The sequence below is a fragment of the Onychomys torridus genome, unplaced genomic scaffold (assembly GCF_903995425.1).
Source record: "Onychomys torridus unplaced genomic scaffold, mOncTor1.1, whole genome shotgun sequence".
NCBI classification, from domain to species: domain Eukaryota; kingdom Metazoa; phylum Chordata; class Mammalia; order Rodentia; family Cricetidae; genus Onychomys; species Onychomys torridus.
This window is the reverse complement of record NW_023413850.1, coordinates 32,647-47,035: the sequence shown is the minus strand read 5'-3', so window position 1 is coordinate 47,035 and position 14,389 is coordinate 32,647. Positions and strand designations below refer to the sequence as shown.

General features: G+C 43.3%; 1 pseudogene; it reads right to left on the bottom strand.

Annotated features, from left to right (window-relative positions):
• Nucleotides 1–4,703: 4,703 nt before the first annotated feature.
• LOC118576528 lies at nt 4,704–5,345 on the bottom strand (annotated as a pseudogene).
• Nucleotides 5,346–14,389: the final 9,044 nt, after the last annotated feature.

Sequence of the window (14,389 nt, the reverse complement as noted above, 5' to 3'; positions counted from 1 at the left end):
GGTTTTGGAGAAAAGTTCTCATTTGGTATGCCCAGACACACCTATCAAACATCCAGGATTCCTACTTCCTCTGTTTCCCAATACAAGCCTAAGCCAAAGAAGGAAGATTAAGTTATCACATTTATTACATATATGGAGAAAATATAGTTAATTTGACCTATTTCTAGACATTTTTCACAACGACTTTCCTGCATATAAGCAATCCTCCCAAGCCAGTCTCAAGAATATCTTGAGCTGTAAGGGTTAACCACACACACACACACACACACACACACACACACACACACACACACCTACACACACACTGAAAAGTAACTTTCAGTCTGATTTGTGTTCTTTCCCTTTCTGTTTTTGATAGGGAGTGTCTTTTCACAGTCTTGACTGTCTTTGAACTCATTCTATAGCCCAGGCTGGCTGAAAAACATAGAGATCTGCCCACCTCTGCCTTTTGAGGCCTGGTATCAAATGTCTGACTTCTTAAATCCTTAGAGAGATAATAGTAAAATGATTGGCAAAAGCAGGAATACGAGATACCGAAAAAAAGTATTTTTAAATTAGTGGAATGTAGGTGGTAGCCCCTATGTACTCTAGCACTCAGAGCCTGAGGAAATGTAATCGAGAGTCATCTGGCCTGGGCTGTATACTGAGTTTCACCACAGCAGGAAAAGATAGAAGAAAACAACATGAAGACTTTTCTCTCCACCTTTGAATTTTGCTTGATTTTTCTCTTGCCCCCTGCCCAAAGCAGAATGAGATTTTTCTCATGGTCTCTGTGTCTCCATAAATGTATATATACTTACTTCATTGGTTTGTTTTTATTTTAAGACCTTCTTGCTGCACAGCCAAGCTAGCCTTGAACCTACATTCCTTTTACCTCATCCTCACAGGTAAGAAGATTATGCGAGAGCACCACCCATCCTGACTCTTGACCCCATTAAGGAATAAATAAATAGAAATATTCAATGAGTCTCTGACCTCCTCTACTTGATCTCCAGGCAGCATTCTTCTCTCTGCGATATTACACGTATGCATGCTGTCATCTGTGGGCAGCTGTATCTGTGTATTTCGCAGGAGACAGTCAAGGTTGTCCAACATGTTAGGCAAGTTCCCTACTTCTGAAATACACTTTACCCTCCTTGGGCCTCCCCTTCATTTCTTCCTTTCTTAAGGCTCATCACTGTCCCAAAGTGAACTGGTTCCAGCAAGGACACAGAACACTTGGCAGTGTAATTCTGAGATGAATGTTACGCATTCTTTGTTGTATGAGGACATGGAGATTCACATCTCTAATCTCAGCACTACAGAGTGTAAGACTTGGGACCAATCTGCTCAACATCAGGAATTCCAGATAGGTACAACTACCTAGTGAGATCATATCACAAATTAATAGTGATGATGATGATGATGATGATGATGATGCTTTAAGTATACTAATAAAAGTAATAGTAATAATAATAATAAAGTCTTGGTGTTCTTTATTAATGTTAAAGACAAGCTTTCTATACCATCTGCTAAAAACTAAGTGTGGTTAAGGTAATTAAATAGAAATTCATGAACCAGGCATGATGTCGTAGTCTATGGCTTTGATCACAATAGTCTGAAGGCAATGGCTGACTCAACTCTATGCATCTGAGGCTAACTTGGTCCATAGAGCATCTTCTAGGAGAGCCAGACATGCAGAGTGAAAAGCCATCAAAAAAGAAAGAACACGGGATATAGGAATGAAATCATTACTATCTATCTCTTTATGGGAGCCTACAGAGGTTTCCTAGTACGATCCATGCTTGCTTTACCTAGCAGGACTGTATGAGGATGATTGGACCATGGGCCTGGGTGCCAGGTGTTTGGAAGGGTCCATACTTGGTTGTATATAGCAAGGGTGATGTCTTTTTCCCCTCCCTTTGACACTGTTATAAAAAGCCCTTTGGAATAAAGTTCTGGGCCATTGGGTATTGACCCCGGTCCTCCTGAAGCTATCTTGTATTTCTGTCTTCCTTCTTCTCGGCTAGGACTATCATTCTAAGTTCTGAGTTCATCTCTCCTCCTCATAGGAACCCTGTAAAAGGTAGGGGCTGGTCTCCCACACCTCTTAAATTCCTGCTAAAATATTTTAGACTGCCAAAGCTTTAGAGAACAAACTAGTTTTTCAGAGCTGTTCCGTCATCTTGGCTGTCTTAACCCAATCTAAAGAGAAAGCTGGACTCAAAAATGCAGTGATCTGCCTACCTCATCCTCCTGAGGGCTGAGATTAAATGCCTGGATTTTTTTAATTCAATTTTTTTATTGATTCTTTGTTGGTTTCACATCATACATCCCAATCCATCCATCTCCCTGTCCCTTCATATCCACCCTCCACCCTTACAACCTCTCCCACAAAACAACAAAATTCAAAAGAGAAACAAAAAAATGAAAACAAAAACAACCAAACTAACTAACATAGAAAAATAAAGTCCCAGAGTAGAAGCTGTGTGTGACATAGTGAGTCCCACATTGTACCCTTTAGTCCATCTTTACTTTACATCTTTACTTGTAAGTGTTCATTGCAATGAGTCATTCATTGTTCTGGTCTGAGGTCTCTGGCTTCTCCTATACTGCTACATGGATCCTCACTGGGACTCCACTTGGATAACCTTCGTTATTGCCTTGTGTCATAGAGAACCTTTGTGTCACAGAGATCCTGCCACTTTGGATCTACAGGTCCAGCCACTTCACATGCTCCAGCAATTCATACATGAGGTGAATGTTGGATTGGCCACCTCATAGTCCTGGTTCTGGGCTTGGGTGGTAGCTAAGTTGGTCAGCCTGCCAGTTATTCCTCATGGACACCAACAAGTCAAGTTCTCCATCACTGCTGTTGCTAGCTCACCCACTGCAGCAGGCAGCAAGGAGTGTAGTCACCTCTCCTGTCCTCTCCTCCTCAGGCTGTCTCACCTGCACCACCACCCCACCAACAAGGTCAGATCTACTTCGTTGTCCTTGTGAGGTATCAGAACTGGTGTCCTGGTGGGGTGTCAGAACTAGTGGGACTGGGAAGCAGGAATGCTCAGGATCAGCGGCTAGAGAAATGGCTCAGAGGTTAAGAGCACTGACTGCTCTTCCAGAGGTCCTGAGCTCAATTCCCAGCAACCACATGTTGGCTCACAACCATCTGTAATGAGATCTGGTGTCCTCTTCTGTCATGCAGGCATACATGCAAGCAGAACACTGTATACACAATAAATAAATAATTTTTTTAAAGAATGCTCAGGATCCATGATGTGAAATTTCCAAACAATCAGTAAAAATATTTTGAAAAACTTGGGGGTGAATTTGTGTGGGATCCACAGGAGATTTTAGCTGGGTGGGGAAGAAAGCTGCAGCTGGTGTTCTGTTGCAATTCTAAGGATGAGATTGGGGCACTGGATTTGGAGGGAAGGAGGAAGTTCTTCAGTTGGCTCGCCTATTTCTTTGTCTTGTTCTACTGGTGTGTTCTTAGTGAAAGCCTGCTGGTGTTGGAGGCTTGGATGATGGGTTGAGTTGGGGAAGGAAGATTGGGGAAGAAGATCTTTGTGAACCAGTGAGGACAGGGTCTGACGGGAAAGAGACCACAGCATATTTTCTACTACAGAGGAGGGGGTGACACCAGGAAAGTTGAAAGTAGAGGAACAAAAGTAGAGGTATGGATCTGCATTCAGCCTACTTGTTTCCCTGGAAACAGTGGCCCTTGTGTTAGCAAGGGTGCCTTGATGGGTAGGGAGTTGGGACAAAGCAATGAGTCAGGGCTGGGGAGGTCAGAAGGGGAAGATGTGTGGGATCTACATACAGGGGTGCAGAGAAGGTTTCAGGGTGCTCTGCTGCAGAGCTAGGGATGAGACTGGGGGATTGGATCTGAAAGAACAGAGGGAGAAGATCTGCAGTCAGCCTACCTCATTTTCTGGCACACATGGCCTAGAATTGTGGTTTGTAACCTGTGTGTCCTGACCTCTTTGGTGGTCTAAGGATGCTTTCAAGAGGTGAAATATCAGAGAACCTTCATATCAGATATTTACATTACTACTCATAATAGTAGCAAAATTAAAGATCTATGTAACAATGAAATAATCCTCACATGTATTACAGGGTCTGAACATTGGCAAACTTGAAAACTATTGACCTTGACAGTGTTAATTCCTTCTGAATCAATGCCCTGCTACATTTTCAATACAAATGAGACTTTTGCTGGCCTGGACCAAAAACATTTCTCTGTCAGATGAAGTATGATCTACCCATATTTGCATATTTTTCTCAATTTTCACAAGAGCATTATGGGGCATGTTCTACTCTGCCAAAAATAAGTGCTAAGAAGGAAGAGAGAGGCCTCCCAATACTGGTGTGGCAGTGAGGAGTCTGCACACACATGCACATCTTAGCAGAGCTGGATGGACTAAAATGGGGTTCTGTAAACAGAAATACTACTGGAATCTACAAACTGATTTTTTTTTATTTGTGTTATTTGAGTAGGGTTTTGTATACTTACCTGGAGTACAGAAGGGTCAAGCATGACCCATCAGCATTCCAACTCATTTACAGCTGTATTAAAGTGGGAGAGTCCTGGTTACTTTTCCCCCAGATTCACTGTAAATGACCCACTAGTCCCATAGTCTACCCAATTGTCATTTGTAACATCATTAGCTGCTACTTCTTGAAGACACCTGTAGGTCCCAGTTGAATAGGTCCTTGGAATGTTACAGGATTCTGAGGAGGTGCTCCAGGAATGGACCCTGTGCAGAAGCTAGGGAATGGTATGCTTCGGGCACCAAGTGGGAACATGACCCCACCATTGTCTTCTAGGTTGAGGTCTCAGAAACCTCAGAAGCATGAGCAGTAATGAAATCCAGTGCCTGGGTTTTCAGCTGCCCTGAGCTGAGGAGGTCATCCAGGAAGAGAGTGTGGGCAGCATTCTCCACAGAGAGGTCCCTGCAGAGGGCATTCTCACACATGAACTTCAAAAGCTCTAGGCCATACTTGTCATCAGCTACCAGCACAGCATCTGCCATGCTGTGGAGGTCTGGTGCCTTTCCAGTATAAATGAAGTCCATCATTGCCTTGAAGACTTGTGGCTCCAGGTCATGGATCTCAACACGGTTCCTTTTGTTCTCTTCCATGTCATGTTCAAACATGGCTCTGAAAACTGGAGATCCAGCTGCTAAAATGGCCTTATGAGTCTGGAACTTCTAGCCAGCTACCACCAGGTAGCAATCTGTGAAGTGAGAATTCTCCCACAGCTCTCCAGCCATTGTGCACCTGAGAGCTTGGATGCCTGGCTTCCTGTTCTGTGCAGGGATGCTGACAGACTGTTGGATCATGTTCAGCTTGTCAAGGCCCATGGGACAAGAGGAAATCTCAAATGATGAACATTTTGAATCCCCAGTCATAGCCTTGTATGAACCTAAAAACTCTAGAGTTCCTCACACCTTGGGTTTTCTCTACTTTAGCAATTAAGACCAAGAACCAGAACCTTGCACAAACAGGACACTTTAGACACCTGAGCAATACTAGGTAAACTTACAAGTAATCTTTGCTTTCTTTATCAACCCCATTAGGTTGTACTCTCAAACACCATTTGTCATTGACTCTTATTGAGAAAGTTGGGCTTCTAATGTGTTCCCTAATTTCCTCCAGAATAAAACAGAACTATTTGATGGTCCACCTGTAGAGAAATTCTGGATGCTGACCTGTGTGATGTCCCAGCTCTCAGCAGCTGGGTCCCTGACATTTCTCCTGGAGGTAGTTTGAAGGTTAAACTGGATCCAAAATGAAGAACTAGGAATTGTTTTATCTTCACCCTGTAGGACTCAATAATAGACACAATTTAGATTTTTAGTTCCTGTTTCTCTTCTTTCCATCTTCTATAAGGCTGGAAATTGGGGTCTCTGAAATTTTCTATCCAGATTTCAATATTAGTTTCAGAGGACAGTCTAGACTACTAAGGACTGTTACATCATTCCAATTTTTTCTAGATTGGATCAAATGTCAATAGGTAACTAGTTTTGACAATTATAGACAACTTTTGAAATTTTGGAACATTTTATATATTCATATCAAAAATGTCGAACTAGGGTTCTCTAGAGGAACAGGACTTATACAAGGAAATCCCTCTGTCTGAACAAAGGGGATTTAATAGAATGACTTAGGGCTGCAGTCCTACTAATCTCACAAAGGCTAGCTGTGAAGAGAAAGTCCAAGAATGCAGTACTTACTCAGTCCAGGAGGTTGGACTGGTCAGCTGCTGTTCAGTATAAGCTGCAATTCTGAAGAAGTATTCTCTAATGCCAGGGAAAGGATGGACTTGCTACAAGGTGAGGGCAGGTCGGCAAAGAACAACAGCTTCCTTCTTCCATGTCCTTTTATAGGCTTCCAGCAGAGGGTGTGCCTGAATTTAGAGTGTGTCTCTCATCTTCAAGATCTAGATTAAAAGTGTTTGTCTTCAGGCTTTGAAATCCCAGTAAAATGTTACCTCCAAAGTCTGTATTTGAAGTGGATCTACCTAATTAACTTAAGCACAGCATTTCTCACTGTTGGCCCTTCATTTTAGGGTTTTAGTTAAATCTATGACTTGTTAAGTTGAGAACCAATAATAACCACCACAAATGTGTTTTGCTTACTGTGGTTCATCTTCCATAAAATAAATGATGGTATCCATTCCTACAAAGCTGTTATTTAATCTTCTCAGGATTGGGGGAACCCCTGTCCATAGCCTTCATTGGCTATGGCTGGTCCCCATCGCAGGCTTCAATCTCTTGCAATTTCCCACAGCTATGGTCTGAGATATCATTCTCACTGTGGGACCCCCGTCCCTGAGCTGTGTAAGCCCCACCATCATTATCTCACTTGATGAAGCATTGAATGAATTATGCCTGCCACTGTCGGACCCCTCTCCTTGGGCTATGCCCTGGCCCTCATTCTCTGTCTTGACAAAACATTGAATGACTGGAGCCAATCCTCAATACTCACCTGATCTAGGGTATGCCTGAGATTGTAGTCTTGGATCACATTTGCTTTCTTATTTTTTTTATTTTTTTCCCTCAGCCGTGGTCATGGGAAATATAGTTTCTCACTCTATTAGCCCTACCTCTCCCCTAGGATGTCTTCTGGAAATTATTTTTTAATGGTATTTTGAGACTGGGTTTCTCTGTAGCATTGGAGTCTGTCCTGGAACTCACAGAGATCAGCCTGCCTCTGCCTCCAGAGTCCTGGGATTAAAGGCGTGTGCCACCAACGCCAATGTTGGCTGTCTTCTGGAAATGCTTAAGCCTCTCAGCTTAATGGCTTACTTAAAGACATCTAAGCTTGTCTGCCCTTGTACTAAGAAAAGGTCTAAATATCCCTTATGTAACAATAAAATGTGGCCACCTAATGGCTCCTTAGACCCTGATATTTTACAGGAATTATCTAACTTCTACCAGAGAATGGGCAAATGGAAAGAGTTACCTTATAACCAATCTTTTCTTACCTGATTTCTAAACCCTCCCTACTTGATTCCTTTTCTCCTGTCCATATGCTCCAATACTTTATAATAACCTACTTCCTGAGGAGTGCAGACAAGTTTGGGAGGAGGCTAAGATACATGCAGACAAGGTTCATCAAACTAATGCTGTCCATCCAACAGGGGCCAAGGCGATTCCCAATCAGGACTCATTGGGATTACAATACCCTAGGTGGCTCTCTAGTTAGGGATTGGTTTACAATCTGCCTCCTGGCAGGTCTTCATAAGGCTGTCCTCAAACCAGTAAATTACGAAAAGCTGAAAAAATGTAATTCAAGATAATACAAAAAAATCCGTCTCACTTTTTAGAACTGCTCACAAAGGCTCTCTTATAATATACTAGTCTGGATCCTGAGATTCCAGAGGGCACAAAGCTCCTTATGACTCACCTTGTCTCACAGAGCTTCCCCAACATCAGGGCTAAACTTAAGCATCTGGAGAGAGGGCCACAGAAGTCTTAGTGGTAGCATTTAAGGTGTACCACGGGAGAGATGAGAAAGCCTGTAGACATGACTGCTAAGTGCTGACACAAGCTATCTAACCAGCTGCCTAAAGGCCTCCGGGTCCCTGTATTAAGTGTGGTAGAGAAGGCCACTGGGCTCTTGCCTGCCCGGCCCCATGCGGGCCACCATCTGGGCCTTGTCCAAAGTGCCACCATGAGGGACACAGATCAGCTGACTGCCCGTGTGCACCTTGTGGCATGGGGACACCAAACAAAGACCACCCTCCAGCCCATCTCCTAGATTTGGCCATTTGCAAAGATTGAAGGTGCCCTGTTCCCTGCCCAACCACAGCCATCTCTCACAGGGAACCTAGGGTAGCCATTACAGTATCAGAGTGATCCATTTCCTTCCTTTTGGCACTGGAGCCACTTACTCAATCTTAAGCGAGTTTTGGGGTCCCACCTCTCCTTGTCTCCCTATGTCAAATTGGGGGGATAGCCTTACCTACCTAACCAGACCCTACCATTTAGTTGTATTTTCAGGGGTATCCCTTTCACCCACACATTTTTAGTTGTACTAACCTGCCCTGTGCCCCTAATGGGAAGAGATTTTCTAGCTAAGGTAGGACCTTTTATTTTGTTTGCTCCCCCCATTTGACTTACCCCAGATTTGTCAGAAGCTCCTCTTCTCCTCCTCCTAGCCACCCATCCTACTAGCTCTAACATTTCACTTCCCTTGGCAGCCTCTCAGGTGGACCCCAAAGTCTGGGACACCTAGACCCCTTCTGTATTATCCAGTTGCAGGACCCTGCCAGGTACATTACCCAAGCTCAGTACCCTCTCTCACTCCAGATCCTTAGGGGACTTAATCCTGGCATTTCTGACCTTCTCAGAAAAACAATATGTTCCAGCCCCACCTCTCTCTTGCTAACACTAACCAATAAAATTCTGAAAGCAGAGTACTAAACATTATAATATCATGACTATCAGCTCAAGATTTTAAATTTCCTATGGCTGCTTCTTGATATGTTTAATTTTTTTTCCAAGATCCAGAGCCAGCTTGAATCCACTTGGACAAGTCAGGTCCACTTCAGATAAGTATAATTCAAATTTTCCTGGTCCTGGGACCCCCCCTCCCTCACCTTGGGTCCCCATAGGACCACAACCAATGTAAAAAAAAAATTCTAAACTCCCTCTTCTGCCTTGCCAGCACCTTGTCAGACCCAAAAGTCACAGAACTTGAAGCAGTAGAAGGCAATGGACTTTTACCAAAGCAGTGGAGGACAATCCACTACCTCAGGACATCTGGCTACCCTAAAATCCCTCTTCCCTACCCCCAAAAGTTAACTGACACCAACCCAGGCAGCTGAAAGCAGTTTTGGGAGACACGGCACCCCCATTCCCATTTACCCACATTTTTTATAAAAACAATGGAAGAGTCTGGAATGCTAGAATCCCTAGCCACTCCCCCAGCTACATGACCATGCTCACCTGACCTGGCAAGATGCTTAGTAATCCCAGGGCCTTATACAATCCATAACCCATGCACTACATGATCATGTAATTTGCAAGAACATGTAATTTGTATATATGCATGGCATAGCTACTTAAGCCCATTTGCTCATATACAGGTGGGGGCACCTATAAAAGCAGGTTCAACTTATTCCTCCCCTCTTCATGCATGGTCATTCCATAGGCCTATGCACATCTTTCTTATTCCCTTCCCGTAATAAACTTTTTTTTTGTTTTGTTTTTTGAGACAGGGTTTCTCTGTAAAGCTTTGCACCTTTCCTGGAACTCACTTGGTAGCCCAGGCTGGCCTTGAACTCATAGAGATCCACCTGGCTCTGCTTCCGGAGTGCTGGGATTAAAGGCGTGTGCCACCACCACCACCACCACTACTACTACTACTACTGCTACTACTACTACTACTACTACTGCTACTGCTACTACTACTACTACTACTGCTACTGCTACTACTACTACTGCTACTGCTACTACTACTACTGCTACTGCTACTACTACTGCTACTACTGCTACTGCTACTGCTGCTACTACTACTACTACTACTACTACTACTACTACTGCTGCTACTACTACTACTACTACTACTACTACTGCTACTACTGCTACTGCTACTGCTACTACTGCTACTGCTACTACTGCTGCTACTACTACTACTACTACTACTACTGCTACTACTTCTGCTACCACCACCAACACCAGGCTTTTGTGTTGATTTTCAATTCTAGTGGGTTTTGTCATACCCTCGTGGCTTTTCTCACATAATAAACAGTGCAGCTTAATATTGTGCCTCCTAATAAATAACACTGAGATTCTGAGGTGGATGTTACTCATGATTTGCTGTATGAGGGCATGGGGGTTCATGTCTCTAATCTCAGCATTCCCAGAGTATAAGACTTGGGAGCCAACCTGTTCTACATCAATAATTCTATGCCTGAAAAAACTACCTAGTGAGATCATATCACAACTTAATAATAATAATGGTGATGGTGATATAATTATAATACTACTAGTAATAATAATAAACTCTGTTATTTAAATTAATGTTAAAGACAAACTTTCAACATCATTTATAAGACTAATAATGTGGTTACTGTGATTAAAATAAATTCACAAACCAGGCCTTATGTCTTAGTCTATGGCTTTGATCACAGTAGTCTAAAGGCAAAGGCTGATTCAACTCTGAGAGTCTGAAGTTAACTTGGTCCATACAGCATCTTCTATGACAAGTTGTCAAAAAGAAAAAAAGAATTAAAGAAACAAAGAAAAATGCATGAACCAAATTACCACTTTAATTCCTGCTATAATATTTCAGATGCCAAAGCTTTGGAGAATGAACTGGTCTTTCAGAGCTTTTCATCATCTTTAAGAAAGTAATTGTGATAGGATGGAGAAAGGGTTCAGCAGGGAAAGGTGTTAGATACTTTTCCAGAAGACTGGCATCCAATTCACTGTATGCTCAAGGCAGTTGACAACAGACCGACTGGATGACTCCAGTTATCCAGTTGCCCATGGGATCCAACAGCTTCTTTTGGCCTCTGAGGTACCATAAGCTCATGGTGCACAGACCCACCTGTGTAACAGCACCCAGCCATTACCAGGCTCCCATACCTAAGCACAACTGTCTCCATGATGGAAGTACCATTCAGGGTGCAAAACCCAGCACTTATGTAAAAAACAGCAACCCCTGTCACAACTGAAATAAAGGCTTAATCCACCAAAGTCCACAGTTCTGGGAATACATCTAAATGTTCAAACCTTGCTTGAAGTACAGTAACATTTTGGCTTCTGTGGTGTGACTTCTGGCTACCTGTTCTTGTTAACTGAAGTTTGTCAACCAGAATATGGTTTTTGTGCTTAAAAGCTCATCCTGAGAAAGGCTGGTTGCTGCACTGGAATCCTGAACACCTCTTGTGGTTCTGCCAGCAAATTTTCTATTGGTTTAAAAACAGTTCAAGCTCTCTCTCTCTCTCTCTCTCTCTCTCTCTCTCTCTCTCTCTCTCTCTCTCTGCCTGTGCGTTTGCATTTGTGTGTGTTTCTATGTCTTTCTATGTGTTTCTGTCAATTTTGTTTTCCTCTAAGGATCAGTGGCTTTTTCTGGTATAAGAACACTCCTGCCGATTAAGATTTGTACCTCTTTCTGTTGGGGACCTGGATCCTTTTGGCTGTGCCAAGTCCCCCAGACAATTACCTACCTGAAAGTTCTACCTACCCCATTCCTGGAATGAGAGGCTATATGAACAGAGCCTGTAACTTGAGCCCCAAATGTTTCTCAGTTTCCACATGGGAAGCTGCTCTCAATTTCAAGGAGCATGTTCATGGGAGCTCTGAGCTGGCTAGGTAAAGCATTTGTTTTGCAAATGAGGGGTCTTGCAGGAATTGCCTACCTTCATTTCAAATGACACATTTGAGGGAAGCGGTACCTGCCATTCTGACCCTAAACCCACATAGAGAAAAGTCAAGGGCTACTTGTTACCTACCTGCAAAAGGTTCCTAACTGAGGAACCAAAAAATCGGAGGTCAAAACCAGTTGATTGCCAGGCTGTGATGGCACATGCCTTTAATCCCAGCACTTGTGAAACAGAGCCAGGTGGATACCTGTGAGTTCAAGGCCAGCCTGGTCTACAGAGCAAGATCCAGAATGGGCACCAAAACTACACAGAGAAACCCTGTCTTGAAAAAAAAACAAACAACAACAAAAAAAACCCAAACAAACAAACAAAAAACAGTTGACAGATTTATCCTGTATTGAGGGTTGAGCAGCATTGGATCCAGACTTTCAGGAGAGCTAGGCTGGAAATTGCTGAGGGGATTGAATCACTGAAGCTATTTTGCTGTCCTCTAGGCTTAGTGAGTCCCTTCAAACATGATAAACTGGAGAAAGATGAGAGATGTGGGGAGCATTTCACAAATCCCATTTCAAAGAGGAACAGTCTAAAAACCCATACTTCAGGAACTGTTGAATATGTTCTTCTCAAAACTAGAATACTCTCTCACTTTTTGTTGTTGTTGTTTTTGTTTGTTTGTTTTTTGGAGCTGAGTATCAAACCCAGGTCCTTGTGCTTGCTAGGCAAGCACTGTACCACTGAGCTAAATCCCCAACCTGTTCTCTCACTTTTTTTGGTTATTATTATATTTTTGTTTTAATTTTACACATCAGCCATGGGTTCCCCTGTCCTCCCCCCTCCCGTGCCCACCCCTACATTCCCCCCAGCCCCTCCTCTCCATTCCCATGTCCTCCAGGGAAAAGATTCCCCTGGGGATTCATTTAAACCTGGTGGATTCAGTATAGTCAGGTCCAGTCCCCTCCTTACAGGCTGAGCAAATTGTCCCTGTGTAAGCCCAATGTTCCAAACAGCCAGCTCATGCACTAAGGACAGGTCCTGGTCCCACAGCCTGGGTGCCTCCCAAACAGTTCAAGCTATTCAATTGTCTCACTTATCCAGAGGGCCTGATCCAGGTAGGTGATCCACAGCCTTTGGTTCACAATTCATGTGCTTCCATTCATTTGGATATTTGTCCCTGTGCTTTTTCCAGTCTTGGTCTCAACAATTCACACTCTTGCATTCCCTCCTCTTTCTTGACAGTTTGATATGTGGAGCTCCACCTGGAGCCTGGCCAAGGATCTCTGCATCCACTTCCATCAGTTATTGGATGAGAGTTCCAGCTCGACTGGTAGGGTGTTTGGCCATCTGATCACCAGACTAGGCCAAATCAGGCTCTCAATCGACCATTGCCAGCAGTCCACAGAGGATGCATCACTGTGGATTTCTGGGGACCCCTCCAGCACTCTGCCCATTCCTGTTCTCATGTGGTCTTCATTTATCATGGTCTGTTATTCCCCGTTCTCCCTCTCTGCTTTTGATCCAGCTGGGATCTCCTGCTCCTCCAAGCCTCCCTTCCCTGAAACCTTGCCTCTCATCACTCCCACCATTGTCCAGGCTGTCCATGCAGATCTCATTCCATTTCTCTGTCATTGGTGATCCCTGTGTCCTTTCTAGGGTTCTATCTTCTAGGTAGCCTCCCTGGAGTTGTACAGCAGTCCAGTAATCCTTGTTTTACGTCTAGTATCCTCCTATGAGTGAGTACATACCATGTTTGTCCTTCTGAGTCTGTGTTACCTCACTCAGGATGATTTTTTCTAGATCCATCCATTTACCTGCAAACCTCATGATGTCATTGTTTTTCTCTGCTGAGTAGTACTCCATTGTGTATATGTACCATATATTCTTTATCCATTCTTCAGTTGAAGGGCATGTAAGTTGTTTCCAGGTTCTGGCTATTACAAACAGAGGAAGTTCAAATGGCTGAAAGACATTTAAGGAATTGCTCAACATCCCTATTTATCCAGGAAATGCAAATCAAAACGACTCTGAGATACCACCTTACATCTGACAGAATGGCTAAGATCAAAAACACAGAAGACAGCTTATGCTGGAGAGGATGTGGAACAAGGGGAACTCTCCTGCACTGCTGGTGGGAATGCAAGCTTGTACAGCCACTTTGGAAATCAATATGGTGCTTTCTTAGAAAATTGGGAATCCATCTCCCCCAAGACCCAGCTGTAGCACTCTTGGGCATATACCCAAGGAATGGTCAGTCACACCCGAAGGGCTTTTGTTCAGCTATGTTCGTATCAGCATTGTTTGTAACAGTCATTCTCTCACTTTTAAGGCCATGCAGAATAAGTATGGAAGTCCAAAGTCTGAAGAGGACAGAACTGACAAGTTAAAAGTGTAAAATACAAGGTATTGAGAAGCTGAATCTAAACAGTCCACATGACTGAATTGAGAAGCATTTGATCTGCATATAGCACAATAAAGAAAATACACTTGTGCTGGTTACTCTTGATTCTCAACTTAATTAGACACAGAATAACAAAATCTGAACAAGGAAGGCAAACATACGAGAAAGTTTTT